The following is a 21,579-nucleotide window of genomic DNA, read 5'->3' on the forward strand; positions in this document are numbered from 1 at the left end:
ACATCCAAAGAATGTCAATTGGTATATCAGGGTCAAAATAGAGTCTCTCTCCTTGAACCTGTATTTTAAGTAGCTATGTCTTTGCACATGGCTATTTCTTCTTCCTTCAACTTTTCTTTCACAGACTCAGCCTTCCGTCTGAAGACTTCAGTTAGCCAATTTTACCCATGCATCACTAACCTCTGTGAACTGTCCTTTGGCTGTATTCAGTGAGCACATCTTTCTACCAGCATTTATCTAATTAAATTGTGATTGTTTGTTTATACATGTCTCCTGCTTTAGCCTATGAATGCCAAGAAGATAAGAACCACTTTGATCCATTGTGGTCTCCTTACTACCTAATATGGGCTTCCCTGGTAGCTCAGATGGTAAAGAATCCACCTGCAATGCAGGAGACCTGGGTTCAATCCCTGGATTGGGAAGATCTCCTAGAGAAGGGAAGAGCTATACATTTCAGTATTCTGGCCTGGAGAATTCCCTCAACAGAGGGGCCTGGCAGGCTACAGTCCTTGGGGTTGCAAAGAGTCAGACACGAGTGAGGCACTTTCACTTACTACCTAATATAACTAAATCCACAATAGGTACTCAATTATTGATGGAATAATTGTAGATAATAGCTATATTGATTAATAAATTTGAAATTGACAGAAGTTATGAATACTTTATATGATAAATATATCAAAATTGAATAGATTTAAATGAATTAGAAAGATCATTTCTGATTATAAGATGAAATATAAAAGCATGTTTAAATAACACATAAATCTTATATTTAAACTTAGTAATCAATTTGAAAACATAGGAGGAAAGAGACCTTAATTAATATCAGGTTGTGTTTAAAAACCCTTGGGTTTTTATTAATTCACCAAGTTCACTATGAACAAAAAGTTTGATGGCATGAACAAAACTAAAATGTTACCACAGTTCTAGAGGGCATAAACAGAGGGAAAAGGGATGTAAATGTCACAGTTAGTTCTGAATATAGCATTCTTTGTTCGTTTTTATTGTTGGAGTATAGTTGCTTTACAATATTGTGTCCATTTCTGCTGTACAGCAAGCAGAGTGAATCAGCTATATGTATACACATATCACCTCTTTTTTAGATTTCCTTCCCATTTAGGACATCACAGAGCACTGAGCATTGAGGGCTTCCCTGGTGGCTCAGCTGGTAAAGAATCCGCCTGCAATGTGGGAGACCTGGGTTTGATCCCTGGGTTGGGACGATCCCCTGCAGAAGGGAAAGGCTACCCACTCCAGTATTCTGGTCTGGAGAATTCCGTGGACTGTATAGTCCATAGGGTCACAAAGAGTCAGGCACGACTAAGCAACTTTCACTTTTTCAGAGCATTGAGTAGAGTTCCCTGTGCTATACAGTAGGTTCTCATTAGTTGGATATCACATTTTAAATGGATCTTGTTTTTTAAAGTGTCACCAGAATAGCCAAGGGTCTGTCTGTAGGCTATATTATATCAGGATTTAAAATAGAGGTAAATAGAGGTATTTAGATTTATCTTACAGAGAAGTTATCTTAAAGAGAATGTAGTAGGGGACTTCAAATATTTAGAAGGTTAGGAGAAATGAGTTTTATACATTTTGGTGGTTGTTGTTTTTTTTAATTATTGTTGCTCACTTTATTTTTTTCCTGTTTTGCCTTAAGAACAGATTCAAGTACATATGCAGAAGCTACCAGAAAGCAAATTTCAAGTACATATTAAAGAAAATTTTGTAACTGAGCTACCAAAACACAGAATCTACCACCTTAAAAAGCAATCAACTCCTTCTAGAGTAGATACTCAATGCTGAAATGACTGTCTCACCCCTAAAGGCAATTTCCATACTGGATGAGAAGATGTAATTCATTAACCTCTAAGGTCACTTCTGAAGCTCATGTTTTGATATTTTCAGAATTAATCAGAAAGGACTGACAGCATGACCTGAATCTGTCCTATATTTATATAAACATCCTATGTAAGACACCTCATTTTCTGTCCAACTGTATACATTTTTGAATGTTAAATTTGATTTTAGGGCAAATACTTTAAAGAAACACTTTAAAAATCAACTATTTTAAAGAATAATTTACACAGAATAAACTGCATCCATTTTAAGTGTACAATTTACTGATTTTTGACAGGTATATGCCCATGAAATTACTGCTATAGTCAGAGTACAAAATATTTTCATCCTCTCCAAAGCCTCCTTGTGTTCCTTTGCAGGCCACTCCTCATCCCTGGCCCCAGGCTTTCTGTCACTATAAATTAGTTTGCATTTTTGAGTATTTTCTATAAGTAGAATTATATAGTATTTTTGTGTGGCTCGTTTCTTACCTTCAGCATAATGACTTTGAATGTCAGTAGTTTGAAAGTCACTAGCTCATTTCTTTTTGATTATAGAGTGCGTTTTATTGTATGAATATACCATATTTTGTTTATTGGTTCATCTGCTGGTGGACATTTGAGTTGTTTCCAGTTTGGGTATATTATGAATAAAGCTGCTAAAACCTATATACTTGTTCTACTACCTAGCCTTAGAAATCTTAATTTTAAGATGCACACAATGAAAATAACTCCATGGCTTATGTGTGTATGTATTTAATGAATTCATGCCAAGTGAACAAGCACCTATACAACAAGTACCACGGATAAATTGAGCAGCTATCAGCTGAGTTCTGTGAGAAAGCCTCAGTTTCTAACATTCTTTCTAGGGAACAGATGTGTATCAGTTATCTTTTGCTGCATAACAAACTACTCCAAAACTTAATGGATTAACACAGAGGTCAGCAAACATTTCTATAAGGACCAGGTAGTAAACATTTCAAGCTTTGCAAGCTACATATGGACACTGTTGAATATTATATACTTTTTTAAACTCTTCGAAACTTTAAAAATACATTTTTACTGAGTGTGAGGCTATACAAAAACAGGCCACAAACCAGATTTGATCTATGAGCCATAGTTTGTAGATTCCTTGGGTTTCCCTAATGGCTCAGTGGGTAAAGAATTTGCCTGCATTGCAGGAGACACAGGAGACAGGACTTCAATCCCTGAGTCAATAAGATCCCCTGGAGAAGGAAATGGCAACACACTCTAGTATTCTTGCCTGGAGAATTCCATGGACAGAGGAGCCTGGTGGGCTACAGTCCATGGGGTCGCAAAGAGTCAGATATGAGTGGACAACTTAACACAGTGACTACTTATTCAGCTTACTATTTGGTAGACGGCCTGGGCTAAATGTGCTCTGAACCAGCTACTATAGTGGTCCCCTCTTATCCATGGCAGATATCTTACAAGACATCCATTGGATGCCTGAGATCACAGATAGTACCATACTTTATATATGGTATGTTTCTTCCGGTGCATACCTATGACAAAGTTTAATGCATAAATTAGGCACAGTAAGAGATCAACAACAATAGTAATAAAGTTGAGCAATTATAACAATATACTTTAATAAAAGCTGAGTGTGGTCTCTTTCTTTCACAATATCATTTTACACATTTAATACCTTTGCCATCTTAACTAAGCTCTTACCATGCACTGTGGCCCTACCTTGTGCAGTTTGAGGTGCAGTAGCAAAAGGGAGGGGGCCAGAAATTATATCCATTTTGCAATGTATCACAAGATACTTGGAGAAAAGTTATCAGCATGCTTTGTAGACTTGAAAGGACTCTGAATCGAGGTATGTGTAAAACAGGATGTGTTATGATAATTCTTGCTTTGTGAGTGATCTTTGGTGAGCTAGGCAGTTGATTTGTAGCTTCCTAGCCAATGGTGGAAATACAGTATCCATAGTCCAGTAATTTTACAATACAGTATATGAAATAGAGATGAGAAATATAGTTGATTAACCACTTAACTGCAGGGAATTTAATGAATGATGCTGTGACTAAATTCTGAAGAAAGGATATGACTTCCTTTCTCGTTATTCTCTTAGCTGGCCACTTTTTTGAAAAGAATTTTTTTCTCAAAGCTGTTACTGTTTTCACTCTTAATACACGTTGTATCCCCATAGGCACAGGGCTTCCCAGGTGGCACTAGTGGTAAAGATCCCACTTGCCAATGCAAGAGACATAAGAGACACGAGTTCGATCCCTGGGTTGGGAAGATCCCCAGGAGGAGGGCATGGCAACCTACTCCAGTATTCTTGCCTGTGAAATCTCATGAACAGAGGAGCCTGGCAGGCATAGGGTCACAAAGAGTCAGACATGACTGAAGTGAGTTAGCATCCACACATGTATACAGAAGTGGAAATATGTACACATAAGTGTACACATGAGTAAGTTGTACATGTGAATCTTATATAATGCTATAAACCAATGTAACCTCAAAAAATTCCAAAAAGAAAGAATGTGTCTACAGTTATAGAAGAATTTCTCTGTTTTTGGTCATTTTGTATAAGCATAATCGTTGCCAGTCTTCATAAACACTAATGCAGGTAAGTTTCTCCAAGCCCTTCATAGGATGAATTTATAGGTATTAAGTATTAAGTAGAATGGACATGAGTTTGAGTAGGCTCTGGGAGTTGATAATGGACAAGGAAGCCTGGCTGCAGTCTATGGGGTCACAAAGAGTCAGACATGACTGAGTGACTGAACTGAACTAAAGTAGAATGTGAACCATTCAGTCCTAAAATGTTACCATGCTGTCAAGCACACACTTGCCAATTTGTTGGCCTTGACCTGGGCATGCTAGTAGCAAGGGCTCCACTGTAGGATGAGCACAGAAGGCTTATTTCTCAGTTTATGTTTTGAAGTGTGTTGCTCAGACAGGCGACATACAGTTGTATATAGTAGTGCAAGCTACCTGTTACTCCCCTTGACAATACTTTTTAGCAGCAGTGGTTTTTTCCTCCCCCTTCTGCAATGTGACAATATGACTATGGCATTCATAATAACAAGAAAAGGCTGAGTGATTCTGAGTATACTTTCAAACAGCCGTGCAGACGAACAGCTGGTAGAGAAGACACTCCCTGAAACTTGCAGCATGTTCTCAGCCCCTGCAGTGTCTCGTGGGGTTCGACCTTCAGACTTGATGAATGCCTGGCTAGCTTGTTCCTGCTCCTGCATCTCTTAATTCCCCTCCAGTCTCTCGTAATGCTCCAGCTCTTACTGGGGAATAAAACTGCAAACTGTCAGACCCTTGCTTCTGTCCAAATCTCAGTCGAGAGGAATTCTATTTATGGATAATTAATTGTCCAATAGGAATACAGTCCATCCATTTCTCTGTGCAGTAGAGGTTTCTAGCTTTCATCTTGTTTGCCCAATCCCCAGAAAAAATTAAATTTTATGTAGCATTCCAGGGCAAACACATGTATCTCTATCTGTAAGTATTTCTCTGTCTATTGTGTGTTTATACAATGGAAAGAAGTATTTCACAAAGCATGACTTATCCTTGATATCTAATTCATTCTCATATTTCCTATTCTTTTCTATTTCATTAAAAACAACATTAGTGGTGATCTACTATGTAGATTTCATGACCTATTAACAGTTCATGACCTCTAGTTTGGGAGAATACTACCATATTTTTCCATCCCACAGGCCTGGTCATAGAAAGCTACATTCTTGGATCAGTTTGCCTTGATCCCCATAAGGTTACATCATATCTTTAGCTTATGTCTGCAAAGACAACTACTGAAAGGGATTTTGTTGAAAATTGATATCATGCAGTGACTCCCATCTGAAAATCCAGGCAGTGATTTTATTTAGATCTAACAGCAGAATTTAGATTTTATTTTGTTTCACTTAAAGAATTGTGTTCATTTCCCCTTATCAATAATCCAAATAATAAATCCATTATATTTCCTTTTATATTTCTTCTTTTGTTTGGTATCCAGGAAGACCACAGCAAAATTATATCCCCTTTAAAATTTATTGAAATATATTGTTATATCAAAAAAGGCTTACTCTTAAATAAACACAGAATTTTCACAGTGTGAACACACCCATGTAACTGGCATCCAGATCAAGAAACAAAATATTACAGCCCCCAGAAGCTCCACTGTGCTCCCTTCTAATCTTTACCCACCCTCCAAGAGGAACCAGTGTCATGACACTGAGCAGCATAAATTCATTTGACCTGGTTTTGTACTTTATATAAATGGAATATTGCAGCATGTACTCTCTTATATATATCTGGCTTTAAAAAAATTTTAATTGGAGGCTAATTTCTTTACAATATTGTGATGGTTTTTGCCATAAATCCACATGAATCAGCCATAGGTGTACATGTGTTCCCCATCCTGACCTTCCCTCCCCCCTCCCTCCCCATCCCATCCCTCTGGGTCATCCCAGTGCACCAGCCCTGAGCACCCTGTCTCATGCATTGAACCTGGACTGGTGATCTATTTCACATATGATAATATACATGTTTCAATGCTATTCTCTCAAATCATCCCACCCTCTCCTTCTCCCACAGAGTCCAAAAGTCTGTTCTTTACATCGGTGTCCCTTTTGCTTTCTTGCTTATAGGGTCATCATTACCATGTTTCTAAATTCCATACATATGTGTTAATATACTGTATTGGTGTTTTTCTTTCTGACTTTCTTCACTCGGTATAGTAGACTCCAGTTTCATCCACCTCATTAGTACTGATTCAAATGCATTCTTTTTAATAGCTGAGTAATATTCCATTGTGTATATGTACCACAGCTTTCTTATCCATTCATCTGCTGATGGACATCTAGGTTGCTTCCATGTCCTGGCTATTGTAAACAGTGCTGCAATGAACATTGGGGTACATATCTCTCTTTCAATTCTGGTTTCCTTGGTGTATATGCCCAGCAGTGGGATTTTTGGGTCGTATGGCAGTTCTCTTTCCAGTTTTTTAAAGTATCTCCACACTGTTCTCCATAGTGGGTGTACTAGTTTGCATTCCCACCAACAGTGTAAGAGGGTTCCCTTTTCTCCACACCCTCTCCAGCATTTATTGTTTGTAGACTTTTTGATAGCAGCCATTCTGACCTGCATGAGATGGTACCTCATTGTGGTTTTGATTTGCATTTCTCTGACAATGAGTGATGTTGAGCATCTTTTCATATGTGTTTTAGCCACCAGTATGTCTTCTTTGGAGAAATGTCTGTTTAGTTCTTTGGCCCATTTTTTGATTGGGTCACTTATTTTTCTGGAATTGAGCTGCAGGAGTTGTTTGTATATTTTTGAGATTAATTCTTTGTCAGTTGCTTCATTTGCTATTATTTTCTCCCATTCTGAAGGCTGTCTTTTCCCCTTGCTTATAGTTTCCTTCATTGTACAAAAGCTTTTAAATTTAATTAGGTCCCATTTGTTTATTTTTGCTTTTATTTCCATTACTCTGGGAGGTGGGTCATAGAGGATCCTGCTGTGATTTATGTCAGAGAGTGTTTTGCCTATGGTTTCCTCTAGGAGTTATATAGTTTCTGGCCTTACAGTTAGATCTTTAATCCCTTTTGAGTTTATTTTTGTGTATGGTGTTAGAAAGTGTTCTAGTTTCATTCTTTTACAAGTGGTTGACCAGGTTTACCAGCACCACTTGTTAAAGAGATTGTCTTTTCTCCATTGTATATTCTTGTCTCCTTTGTCAAAGATAAGGTGTCCATAGGTGCGTGGATTTATCTCTGGGCTTTCTATTTTGTTCCATTGATCTATATTTCTGTCTTTGTGCCAGTACCATACTGTCTTGATGACTGTAGCTTTGTAGTAGAGCCTGAAGTCAGGCAGGTTGATTCCTCCAGTTCCATTCTTCTTTCTCAAGGTTGCTTTGGCTATTCGAGGTTTTTTGTATTTCCATACAAATTGTGAAATTATTTGTTCTAATTCTCTGAAAAATACTGTTGGTAGCTTGATAGGGATTGCATTGAATCTATAGTTTGCTTTGGGTAGTTTACTCATTTTCACTATATTGATTCTTCGGATCCATGAACATGTTATATTTCTCCATCTATTAGTGTCCTCTTTGAATTCTTTCATCAGTGTTTTATAGCTTTCTATCTGTAGGTCTTGTGTTTCTTTAGATAGATTTATTCCTAAGTATTTGATTCTTTTCATTGCAATGGTGAATGGAATTGTTTCCTTAATTTCTCTTTCTAATTTCTCATTGTTAGTGTATAGGACTGCAAGGGATTTCTGTGTGTTAATTTTATATCCTGCAACTTTACTATATTCATTGATTAGCTCTAGTAATTTTCTGGTGGAGTCTTTAGGGTTTTCTATCCAGAGGATCATGTCATCTGCAAACAGTGAAAGTTTTACTTCTTCTTTTCCAATCTGGATTCCTTTTGTTTCTTTTTCTTCTCTGATTGCTGTGGCTAAAACTTCCAAAACTATATTGAATAGTAGTGGTGAGAATGGGCATCCTCGTCTTATTCCTGACTTTAGGGGAAATGCTTTCAATTTTTCACCATTGAGGATAATGTTTGCTGTGGATTTATCATATATAGCTTTTACTATGTTGAGGTATGTTCCTTCTATGCCTGCTTTCTGGAGGCTTTTTATCATAAATGAATGTTGAATTTTGTCAAAGGGTTTCTCTGCATGTATTGAGATAATCATATGTTTTTTATCTTTCAATTTGTTAATGTGGTGTATCACATTGATTGATTTACAAATATTGAAGAATCCTTGCATCCCTGGGATAAAGCCCACTTGGTCATGATGTATGATCTTTCTAACATGTTGTTGGATTCTGATTGCTAGAATTTTGTTAAGGATTTTTGCATCTATGTTCATCAGTAATATTGGCCTATAGTTTACTTTTTTGTGACATCTTTGTCTGGTTTTGGTATTAGGGTGATGGTGGCCTCATAGAGTGAGTTTGGCAGTTTACCTTCCTCTGCAATTTTCTGAAAGAGTTTGAGTAGGATAGGTATTAGCTCTTCACTAAATTTTTGGTAGAATTCACCTGTAAAGCCATCTGGTCCTGGGCTTTTGTTTGTTGGAAGATTTCTGATTACAGTTTCAATTTCTGTGCTTGCGATGGGTCTGTTAAGATTTTCTATTTTTTTCTGGTTCAGTTTTGGAAAGTTATACTTTTCTAAGAATTTGTCCATTTCTTCTAAGTTGTCCCATTTTATTGGGATACAGTTGCTGATAGTAATCTCTTATGATTCTTTGTATTTCTGTGTTGTCTGTTGTGATTTCTCCATTTTCCCTGCTAATTTTGTTGATTTCATTCTTCTCCCTTTGTTTCTTGATGAGTCTGGCTAATGGTTTGTTTATTTATCTTTTCAAAGAACCAGCTTTTAGCTTTGTTGACTTTGGCTATGGTCTCCTTTGTTTCTTTTGCATTTATTTCTGCCCTAATTTTTATGATTTCTTTCCTTCTACTAACCCTGGGATGCTTCATTTCTTCTTTTTCTAGTTGTTTTAGGTGTAGAGTTAGGTTATTTACTTGATTTTTCTCCTGTTTCTTGAGGTAGGCTTGTATTGCTGTGAACCTTCCCCTTAACACTGCTTTTACTGAATCCCATAGGTTTTGGGTTGTTTTATTTTCATTTTCATTCATTTCTATGCATATTTTTATTTCTTCTGTGATTTGTTGGTTATTCAGAAGCGTGTTATTTAGCCTCCATATGTTTGTTTTTTAATAGTTTTTTCCCTGTAGTTGACATCTAATCTTACCACATTGTGATCAGAAAATTTGCTTGAGATGACTTCAATTTTTTTTTTTTAATTTACCAAGGCTAGATTTATGGCCTTGGATGTGATCTATCCTGGAGAAGGTTCCATGTGCACTTGAGAAAAAGGTGAAAATCATTGTTTTAGGGTGAAATGTCCTATAGATTTTAGGTCTAAGTGGTCCATTGTATCATTTAAAGTTTGTGTTTCCTTGCTAATTTTCTGTTTAGTTGATCTATCCATAGGTGTGAGTTGGGTATTAAAGTCTCCCACTGTTACTGTGTTACTGTTAGTTTCCCCTTTCATATTTGTTAGCATTTGTCTTACATATAGCGGTGCTCCTATGTTGGGTGCATATATATTTATAATTGTTATATCTTCTTCTTGGATTGATCCTTTGATCATTATGTAGTGTCCTTCTTTGTCTCTTTTCATGGCCTTTATTTCAAAGTCTATTTTATCTGATATGAGTATTGCTATATCTGCTTTCTTTTGGTCTCTATTTGCATGAAACATCTTTTTCCAGCCCTTCACTTTCAGTCTGTATGTGTCCCTAGATTTGAGGTGGGTCTCTTGTAGACAGCATATATAGGGGTCTTGTTTTTGTATCCATCCAGCCAGTCTTTGTCTTTTGGTTGGGGCATTCAACCCATTTACATTTAAGGTAATTATTGATAAGTATGATCCCATTGCCATTTACTTTGTTGTTTTGGGTTTGAGTTTATACACCCTTTCTGTGTTTCCTGTCTAGAGAAGATCCTTTAGCATTTGTTGGAGAGCTGGTTTGCTGGTGCTAGAGCTGGTTTGGTGGTGCTGAATTCTCTGAGGTTTTGCTTGTCTGTAAAGCTTTTGATTTATCCTTCATATTTGATTGAGATTCTTGCTGGGTACAGTAATCTGGGCTGTAGGTTTTTCTCTTTCATCATTTTAAGTATGTCCTGCCATTCCCTTCTGACTTGAACAGTTTTTATTGAAAGATCAGCTGTTGTTCTTATGGGGATCCCCTTGTGGGTTATTTGCTGTTTTACTGCTTTTAATATTTGTTCTTTGTGTTTGATATTTGTTAATTTGATTACTATGTGTCTTGGTGTGTTTCGCCTTGGGTTTATCCTATTTGGGACTCTCTGGGTTTCTTGGACTTAGGTGGCTATTTCCTTCCCCATTTTAGGGAAATTTTCAACTATTATCTCCTCAAGTATTCTCTCATGGCCTTTCTTTTTGTCTACTTCTTCTGGGACTCCTATGATTCGAATGTTGGGGTGTGCACTTCCCAGGTCTATGCCGCTCAGGTTCAGGTTCATGGGTACTCCACAAAGGCACAGATTCGATTGGGCCTGCGTTTTGTGCCCTTCCCATGTCCAAGCAGCTCAGGTGACCAGGTGCTTGGCAAGCACACTCTCCCCAGGTGCAGTGCGTCTTATCACCTGCCTGGTCTCAGCCACTTGGTTTCCTGGGTGAGCAGTGGGAGCGCCATCTCATTTGTGCCATGCATCTCCTCTGGGGAGTTGATCTCTGGCTGCAGCCCTCCTGGTGGATGTCAACTGTCCAGGATTCCAGGAAGACTTGGTTAGCAACTGGGAGCCTACTCACAATTTGGTAGGGGATGCTGTCTCTGGGGCTGAGTTTGCTCCTTGCCTTTCAGCTCTGGCTGTCGCCTGCCTGCCTCTCTGCCTCTGGAGGGGGATGGACCAGCCCACAGCCAGCTAGCTCTCCTCTGGTATTTGCTCATTCCTTTGTTCTGTGAGCAGGGCTGGCAGGGCCTTAGGTTGGAGCTTTTCCTGGGAAAGTTCTTTCTCTCTCTCTCTTTCCTCTTTCCACCCTCCCCACTCCCCCCCACCCCCCCACCCCCCAGCTATCCCAGGGTTTGGGTTGCTGTCTCAAGGTAGCTCCCTCAGATTGCCCTCAGGGCATTCAGGCCCAGTCCTTACCCTAAGCAAAGCAGTCCACGCCTCCCTGTTCAGCCCCCACTTGCTGGTGGTGGACGTGAGCATCTGGGCTACTTCTCCGCTGGGAATTGCAGCTAGGTGCCTAGTCTGTGGGTTTTATTTATTTATTTTTTCCTCCCGGTTATGTTGCCCTCTGAGATTCCAAAACTCCCCACAGACCCGCCCATGAGTGGGTTTCCTGGTGTTTGGAAACGTCTCCTCTTTTAGGACTCTTTCCCTGGGACAGGTCTCCATCCCTAACTCTTTTGTGTCTCTTTTTATCTTTTGTATTTTGTCCTACCTCTTTTGGAAGACAATGGGCTGCCTTTATGGGTACCTGGTGTCCTCCGCCAGTGTTCAGAAGTTGTTTTATGGTATTTGCTCAGCGTTCAAAGGATCTTTCGATGAATTTGTGGGGGAGAAAGTGATCCCCCCCCGTCCTATTCCTTCACCGTCTTAGGACCACCCCCCCCCCATATCTGGCTTTTTAAGCTTTGAATTCATCCCTGTCGTATGAAGTTGTTTGTTCTCATTGCTGTATAATATTCCATTGTGTAAATGTGCTAAATGTTACAATCTACTGTTGATGGACATATGACACCAAAAAGAAATATCATAAACATCCTAAAGTGTGTCTTTTGGTGAACATATGTATATATCCATTTCAGAAATATATCAAGAAGTGAAATTTCTGAGTCATAGAAATGTATATGTTCAGCTTTTATACAGTCTGCCAAACAGTTTTCTAATGTGGTTATTATACCAACATAAATTCCTATCAGCAAAGCATGAGAGTTCTAGTTCCTTCATATATTTTTCGACACTTTATGTTGTTTGTCTTTCTCATTTTGGCTGGTGTACATAACTAAATTTACTAGGATACCAATCTATGTGGTCTTCAAATCTGGGTTGTAACTTTTCCTCCCTTCTTCATATTTCATTCTATTTCCTTAACCTTGAATTTTATCTATTAATTTTTGAAATTTATGCAGTCTCAGAAGTTGCCCTAGAGGCTCTGTAGAACAACGTGAGGTGTAAATACACATATAGTATAAACACAAATCTGAATCCTCAGGTAATGATGTCATTGTCAAAAATTCTAATCTTTCCTTCCCTCTAGCCCTCACCTCCAATTAGTTGAAAAGCAGCATTGATTCTGTCCCATAATCTGTCTTGAATTCAACCTTCTCACCAATTTCCAGTGGCACTTTGTTAGTTCAGGCCTTTATCATATCATAACTGGACTATTGTAAGAGTCTCTGTAGCATATATTTCCATTCTAATCCACACCCTCTTTTCCAGGCTTATTTCTTCCCACCCCAAATTTAATTCTGTTCAAAGAGAAGAATATTCAAAAGTACATGCTATGTGCTCAGTCACTTCAGTTGTGTCCGACTCTTTGTGAGCCTATGGACTATAGCCTGCTGGGCTCCTCTGTCCGTGGTGATGCCAATTTTTTTCTTTTCTAGCCAACACATGAGAATAAGCTTCTAAGGAATGAGAGTAATTTCAAGCTGTAAGGACCTAGATTTCCACACTACAAGCTTGACAGTAAATCAAGTTTGTGATTTCATATTCTAATGGGACAGTTGGTATTTTCTGTGTATTAGCCTTCCTGAGACATAAAATCCAATAATGGCCCAATGCTTTTTTGTATTCCAGAAAAGCATAATTGATTTCATAACACAGCAGTATGTTAACTTTTCCCAAAAAATCTATGCCTTAGTAAATTATTAATATGAGAGATTAGCTCACAGTCAACTTAAGAAACTTACTTTAGCTCTTCTTACACTAACAGAAACATGCATGAAGCCTGATGGTATAAGCCTAATTAGCTCTTAATTGAAATGTATGTACCCTAATCCCAAGAGGTCAAACTAACCACCTCTCTCTTTTGGCTTTTTCCCCCTCCATTTCTATATTTATAATCTGTCTGATATTGGGGTTTGTCACATATGAATCTGTCTCAAGTAGATTGTAGGCTCCTTCAGGTCAGTGCCATATTTGAGTCTTTCTGGTGAGAGGAACCTGATTATAATGTTGAAATATTAAAATATTTCCAAGTCCATCCTCCAGACAGTTTCCAGGTGTTACTAATGATAATGAAAAATGAGAAGAGTTTGACTGATAAGCAAAGACATATGTAAGTGCTCCATAAATATACCATGATTGCAGTCATTTAAAGAAATGAATATACGGGAATATTTAGCAGCAAAACTTAGTCTAGGTATGGGACATGAGAAAGACTTCTTGGGAATTTGTGAATTAGTTAAAATTCTTTGCATTCATATTTCCCTTTTATCTTCAAAAAGTGTCTGGACAAAACGACAGCTGAAGTATAAGATTCAGCCCTTGGTGAATCATTACTTGGTTAAATAGGTTTTTAACCTCCATTTCCCTTTCTTGTGGGGAATTCCTCCCACATCCTGGCTAATCAAGGCCTGCACTCAGAGTCCTTCTCTACCAGAGTGTAAGGAATCTTTCTCTCCTGCTGTCCCCCATGAAACCAACATTCACTTGTTCTTTGGCCAATAGCAATGTGAATACATTTTTTAACATGTGTGAATAGTCTTGCTATTTTAGCCTCAGCCCCCTAAAATAAGACCTTTTGATGTGAACTTTACTCCTATCTTAGGCTGATGGTTAGTGATTTATTTCCCCCACCCTCAAAAAAAATCTTATTTTACCCATTTGTTTCCCTCTTAAATGTAAAAAACAAAAGAAAGAAAGGGTCCCTTTGAAACTTGCTAAAGAGAAAAGACTAGAACTCTTAGATCTCTCCCTTTTCTTCATATAACAGTCTAAAAACGAAAAGTTAAAATGACAGTGCTAAATTTATTTCGTGCTGTATTCCTAACAGTATTCCTGAACTTCTTGGGTTTCCTTTGAGGAAATATGGCTTCCCTGGTGGCTCAAATGGTAAAGAATCTGCCTGCAATGTGGGAGACCCAGGTATGATCCCGGGTCAGGAAGATCCCCTGGAGAAGGGAATGGCAACCCACTCCAGTGTTCTTGCCTGGAGAATCCCATGGATAGAGGAGCCTGGCGGGCTACAGTTCATGGGGTTGCAAAGAGTCGGACACGCTTGAGCACTTTCACTTCAGGAAATATATCTACCCAACCGGCTACTTGGCATGAACAGAGTATCCTCCAGCCATCCAATTGCTTTCATAGTCAATGTGTGATTTGACCTGTACTCTGGCCTCCTGCAATAGTGTCTGAATTTTACCACCAGAGCTCCAGAGGTGTTAAGTAACTGGTCTCAAAGGGTTAAGTGATTGGCCTCTAGGGGCAGAATTGGTCTAGAGCTCTGCCTTGCTCTGGTTAATGCTTCTGCTAGAATGTGGAGCTACGCTGGCTGAAGATTAAGAAGCTGCTTTTGATTCTGGTAGATATTCATCTCAAAGGGAAAAAAAAAAACCCATAGTGTCTTCATAGGGTAGCATTTGAATATTTAATTTTCCTTATCTGTTTCAACTTAAGAGGACTTCCTTGTTCACTTAATTGACTGGTAATTCCTTTGTTTACTACCCCACCCCCACCCCACCCCCACTCTTAGCATCTCAAGAACCGAGTCAGAAGTATTAAAAATGGTTACATTAGGATTTAACTTTTTTTTTTTTTTTAATGAAGTTCGACTATTTCAGAAGGGGGTAATTTAGGCAGGAATGTATGTAGAATTTCGCATTTTAATTAAAAAGCCTCAAAATGAAATGAACCTCCGACAGTAACAGATGACTACCTCTAAAAGCTGCCTTACTATCTGATGTATGTTCAGTATTTTCTTGTGGATAATAAGTCCTACGACTTGTTTCAAGAAAAGTGACAGGACTAAAACAATTAAAAAAGACAAAGCTGCTCTTTTTTAATCATATGCTCATAAATAAAACTGGGTTCTGAATTATTGCCACAGAAGCAACTGACAAAGTATAAGTAAATCACTCTAAAAACTCAAGCTGTTCTTGCTTTATTTATTTTTTTTTGAACGTTCAAACCAAATCGCTAACCCAGTCCAGTGATGAATTTCCTTTGACAAATAAATATTTGCAAAGTATGAAATATAGACTTTGTGTGCTTCCTAAGGCCAAAGCATAGTGTTTAAACTAAAATTTAATATTTTTCTCTCTCCTCAACTATACCAAAATAAGAACATAACTTAAAAATAATTCTCTCTTGTAGCAGACTGTCCATTAATCATGCTTTAGATAATATTGGCTTTGTGAGTATTCAGGTAGAAAGAAAAACTGTAATTTCTAGATTGATCAGAAAACCTGAGAGTATTTATGGATTGGAAGAAAACAATAAAATCTGGCAAAATGGGATTTTCTGTAACCCCCATTATGAAGTCACAAAAGGTACATCTTTAAACAGCCTCCCGCTTTCCTAGGAAAATTCTTCATGTGGTGAACAGTTTGATTGGGTAGACCAAAGAGTTAATCTACTTGTGATTTGAGAAAAGACTTCCTTTTTTTTTTTTTTTTTGGGTTAGGGTGGTATGTGGGAGGAAGGTAGGAAGAGGCCCCAGAATGAATTCACTAATTGGGGTTTTCACCTGCTGTGAGTCTAATCGAATACAAAGCCTTATTTGTAGCTGAAGAGGAAGGCAGATTTTGCAGAGTGTCAGAATTTCTGCCTAGTTTTGAAATTCCTGTTATTTGGCACTGCCATTTGGGAAAGGCAGACTAATAGTTACAGCTTTGAGCTGTCCTTAAGGTGGACTAGAAATGCAGACCTGCCTGAACCACCTTAACCAGCATCCACATTGAGCTGTTGAGCTGGAGGTGGTGTGCTCCCTACACCGGGGTAGCTCCGTAGTTGGCAGGCTAATAGGTACACAGCAGAATTCTTTGCCAGGGAGGAACTGCTGGGCCTGTGAGGTTAATGGAGTGTGGCTTGATTTTAGTGAAGATGCTAAACTTCACATCTTTTCTAGATGTTCAGTCTGATATAGGTGGCTCGGTGAAGCTTTGAAAAATCTTATTAGAAGAATACTGTATGAGAGAGAAGCCCAGTGTGACTTCCTCTGGAGCCTGTGTGCTGAAATCTCTGGTTCACATGGTAGCTGGCTCAGAGAACTTTGCTCAGTCTGGCTTACTCTGCCTCCCTGCAGGGGAAGAGCCTGGAAAAATAGGCTTTTGTGTGGGTGTGAAGTACGCTGTGTCTGAATGTGGTGGTCCCTTCATTTACCAGTTAATGCGAACTGACTGGGTATGCTGATATCCCCAAGATGCAGGGTTTCAGATTGATCGAAAGGGATTTTTACACATATTTTAATTAGCACACCATGGTATTTGCCCTAACAGTGACTCACCATCACTGGAAGGATTTGTTAGATGTCTTATTCACTGTTCATGGCTAATACTTGTGTGCAAAGAGAAACACGAGATCCTTATGTGTTTACTGGATAGATAGCCAAATGTTGAAATTTTACTATAAACTGTGTGTTAGGCTTAATTGAAGCAATACCTATATTCCAAATTAATTTTTATAAAATGGTACAGGTTATATACTTAAGACTGAGCTTCCCAAGTAGTGCTAGTGTTAAAGAACATGCCAATGCAAGAGACTTTAAGAGAGGTGGGTTTGATCCTTGGGTTGGGAAGATCCCCTGGAGGAGGGCACGGTAACCCACTGCAGTATTCTTGCCTGGAGAATCCCATGGACAGAGGAGCCTGGCAGGCTACAGTCCATGGGGTAGCAAAGAGTCAGGGACATGACTGAAGTGATTTAGCATGCACTCATACTTAAGATTAGTGAAGGAACAAAATGCAGTTTGGATGCAGACTCATGCAGCCAGAAGGAAGCTGGACCCTAGCAGGTGGTGAAGTCCTTTAGGGCCATACCCAGGCAAGTCCCCACTGCAGCCCATTCCCTGTCATTTCCTTTCCCTTGCTGATCCTCATTTCACCCTGGTAAAGTCAGGCTAACATTGAAACTGTAAGCAGCTCAGAAGAAAAGGAGTGTATTGGTAGAAGATAGGAACAGCCTGGCCTCCACCCTTGAATCTTCACACATACATACACACAGAGACAGACAGACAGACAGACAGACACACACACACACACACACACACACACACACATACACCTAAATGGAATCATCCAAACCCACACCATGCATTACTACCATGTCCAAAGGATAGCTCTATTCCTGCCATCTTCCCTCTGAGTTCCAGACTCGGGTGTCTGCCTGCCTTTCACATCACACCGCCACCTCTGAGTCATCAGGCTCAAGACTGAACTCATCATCTCTCCCTGACCCTCTTCTGCCTAAATCTGTCCCCCTCTGGCTGAAAGTGCTGGCTTGGTGAGTGTTACTCACCCAATCTTGGGAGTCACTCTAGAACAATAATCCTCTAGTCATCCTCCACCTTGGCTGCATGTCAGAATCACCTGAAGAGCCTTAAAAGTCCCAGTGCCCAAGGCCAATTAAATCACAACCTCAGGGTGGTAAGACCCAGGCATCTGAATTTTTTAGCATTCCACACGTGATTCCAGTGGCAGCCAGGCCTGAGGACCATGGCCCTAGATCTTCCTTCTAGCCCATGTATACGTCCAATCAGTCAAGGCTCCTGTAGTTTGAACACTGCTGTTATTTCCCCACTCTCTCTGCCGCTGTCATTGTTCAGATCCTCCTCATGCTGCAGTCAACTTGTATCCAGTGTCCTAATTCCAGACTCTTCTGATCCAGCCCTGCACCATTGCCAGAGTGATTTTTCTGAAAGATGAATCTGACAGAGCCACACTCATGCTTGAATTCCTTCCTTATAAAGCTCATCTGTACCTTTTAGCATGCAGGTCAAACTTTGGATCAGCACACCAGGTCCTTCCCGATGTGCCCACCTCTCTAATCCCTACCTTGACATTCTCCCAGAGATCGAGGAGAGCCCTAAAGCCCTGAGAAAGAATCATCTGTTTCTTGTCTGTTTCTTGCTGTGATCACCATTTATAATTACTGACTTGCTTTTATCCCCAGTAGGCCAGAATCTCCTTTGGGGCCTACAGAGGAGGCTTCTAGAAATATCTATCCAGTGACCAAGTCTAATCTCCTTTTCAGCTCCAACTGGTGAAGTTGACTTTCTCCTTAATCAGTGGTCCCTACTCAGCAACCAGCCAAGTACCCCAGAGGGTGACTTTGACTGGGTGGGTCCCTGTTTGATCTGGGTCCTGGGAGAAAAAACAGATCATACACTCAAAAGTGGGACTTGAAGAAAGTGTGGTGAAAGACTATTTACTAAAGCCTGAGCACTGTAGGAGAAAGAACAAGGGTGAGAGGAGGGAATGGTTTAAGGTACTTGGAGCATGCTGATGCTGTAGAAATGACTACACAGCGAGACTCATGGCCCCATAAAGAAACTCGGCCACTGGCAGGCTCAAGAACAACAGGAGGGAGGTTGGGGAATAAATACCCCGACATCTCTCTCCTCCTACCCTTTCATCTCCTGCTATAGGCCTTTCATCACTGCTTCCCATTGGCTGAAAGTGAAAGAAAGCCAAAGGGCAAGAGAGCCTGATTGATGCCATCCACAGAGGTCCAACCCCCTGGGCCATAGAGCAGGGTGGAAAAGGGCATAGAACAGAGATGGAAGAGAGAATGGGGAGATACCCAGTATAGTCCCTTTGATCAGAGAGGTCCTCCTTTTTCTAAGTACCAACAACGTTTAAGTGGTTCAAAGACGAGTTTGGTGTATGGAAAAATGTACTAGGTGGCCTTCCTAGACCTTATCTATTTAGTTCATTCCTTACCTCTGTTTCTAGCAAATTGACTCTCCTCTGCTGCCAGCCAGCAGTGGGATCGCTCATGAGCACAGAAGAAAACATACAGATCTTCCTCCACAGTAGGAGAAGCCACTTCTCTGCACGGCAGCCTGACAGAGTAGCCAATTACATGGGCCTTGAAGCCAGACTCCCTAGTTCCAATCTTTGCACGGCCATATTCCAGCCATGGTACGAGGGGCCAGCAGCTTGTGGTAGGTTTTAAAGGCAGGATTTAAACTTAAGTTGCTTTATGGTCTGTGGTTCACATCAGAACAGTAATAATGAGGAGGAAGAGGAGAGCTACTACAAGCAAGCAATTAATGTTTTATCATACATGGCATCACTATATAATTGATATATGAAATGAAAATATATAAATTATATTCTTTTCTTAACGGCTTTCCCTAATAAGCAAAATTGATATTCTAACTGAAATAAATAACAAAACAGTTGCTGTGATGACCTTTTCATTTCTTAATAATGCTTTCTGTATTTAGTTTTGAAAACAACATCAAGATTTGGGAAGAAGCCTTCAAAGGGCCTATAACACCAGTCTAAAAAAGAACCTAAAGATATATTTTTGAGGATTGCCATCTGTCAAATGTAGGAGAAAATTTGAATAGTAATTTCTAATTTTCCCTTTTTTTCCCAAAGAATTGTTTTGAGTAGTTTTCTAGCTGGACACTGAGAAAGTAGACTTGAGCACTGATTTAAGAGAAACATAGCAGAATCCCCGAATCTCAAGCAGGAAATTTAAAAGTGTAAAACAAACAAACTAGAAAGGAAGAGAAAGACAATGTTTCCAATATTTACAAATGTCCACGCTGGAAGGTTTGCATCTTTTCATTGGAATACATATAAACAATATTTAAGTCATTCACTTGCTACATTGACACAGAGGTGACATCACTGATTAACTGCAAAGGCCACCACACCACTTCATTATCACAGAACAGGAATCCCTTTTCCCCAAAGATAGGGGCAGACCTAGAATCTCCAGTGAGACCAAGGGACAGCCTCACGCAAAGCCAGTCCTGGTGTGCCCTCTGCTTCTCAGACTTAAATAGCAGCCGAGTCCACAAATCACTGGCTCAAAATAACTAAAAGATAGCAATAATGTCTCAGTGTATCAGGTACAATGCAAGAAGTGCCTGTGTGTGTGCTCAGTTGTGTCTGACTCTTTGTGACCCATGGACTGTAGCCCACCAGGCTCCTCTGTCCATGGAATTCTCCAGACAAGAATACTGGAGTGGGTTGCCATTTCCTCCTCCAGGGAATCTGCCCGACCTAGGGATCGAACCTGCAGTTCCTGTGGTGCCTGCATTGGCAGATGGATTCTTTAGCACTGAGCCACCTGGAAAGCCCCAGGAAGTGCTCTGTTTGTTTTAAAATAGCAACACCAATCAGACCTGCATGCACGGTGTATTCCCTATAAAGTTTACATTTGTATGTGGTTTGTCAAGGGTAATGAAGAAACTTCACACTCCCTTTACCTTTGGTTCATGCACATTATTTTTGCCTCTTTTGCTGTGATGTAGCAGATAGGAAAAGGAGATTGACAGCTAGAATCCTTTCAGCTCAAACATTCTGGCCTAGAAGGAGTGAGGGGGAAATGTTGAGAGAGAGGACATTTAAAAAGAAAAAGGGGAACCCTTTAAACTGTAAGCCGAAGAAGAATGAATCAACCAGAACAGAGAGTGAAAATGAAATGGTTGAAAGACGATAAAAAGAAAAGCAGGCCAACAAAATAAATGGACAAACAGGGACAATGAAACCACTAAGGAAGTTTATCTGAAAATACCCTTTGGACTCTTTAATCAAAGATATTATGTGAAGGTTGAGAAAAATTCTTGCGCTCATGAAGGCTTTCTTCTCTTCGGAATATTTCGAAGCTTGTCACAATTTTGCATAGTTAACCTGTGTCGTCATATTGCAAACTCTGCAATTAGAAGTATTTGAGCTACCAGGCCCTGTAACTTTTCCAATAGAACCTTCCATTGGAAATGGTTTCCTTTTAGATTTCTCTGAAGAATACTAAAAGACCACACCATACCACACCATTGGTGGTGGTTTTTATTTAAAGAGTCTATACCACTGGTTCTCAAAGTTCACTGTGCTCGGAGTTTCTGATTCAGTAGCTCTCTCTGGGCTGGAGCCCAGCGAATTTTCATTTCTAAGTTCCCAGACGATGCTGCTGGTCCTGGGACTACAGGATGAGAACCACTGCTGTCACAGATACACAGACAAATGCTTCCTTAAAACCTATTTAGCCCAGGATAAGCGAAACTAGAATTTCATGTCCTT

General features: G+C 39.6%; 1 protein-coding gene across 1 annotated transcript in view; it reads left to right on the forward strand.

Moving 5' to 3' along the window:
* The window catches only part of DMD (dystrophin), a 1,795,368-nt gene that overhangs the window by 1,616,839 nt on the left and 156,950 nt on the right, over positions 1 to 21,579 (forward strand). The window lies entirely within an intron of this gene.

Source organism: Capricornis sumatraensis, chromosome X (assembly GCF_032405125.1).
Source record: "Capricornis sumatraensis isolate serow.1 chromosome X, serow.2, whole genome shotgun sequence".
Classification (NCBI taxonomy): domain Eukaryota; kingdom Metazoa; phylum Chordata; class Mammalia; order Artiodactyla; family Bovidae; genus Capricornis; species Capricornis sumatraensis.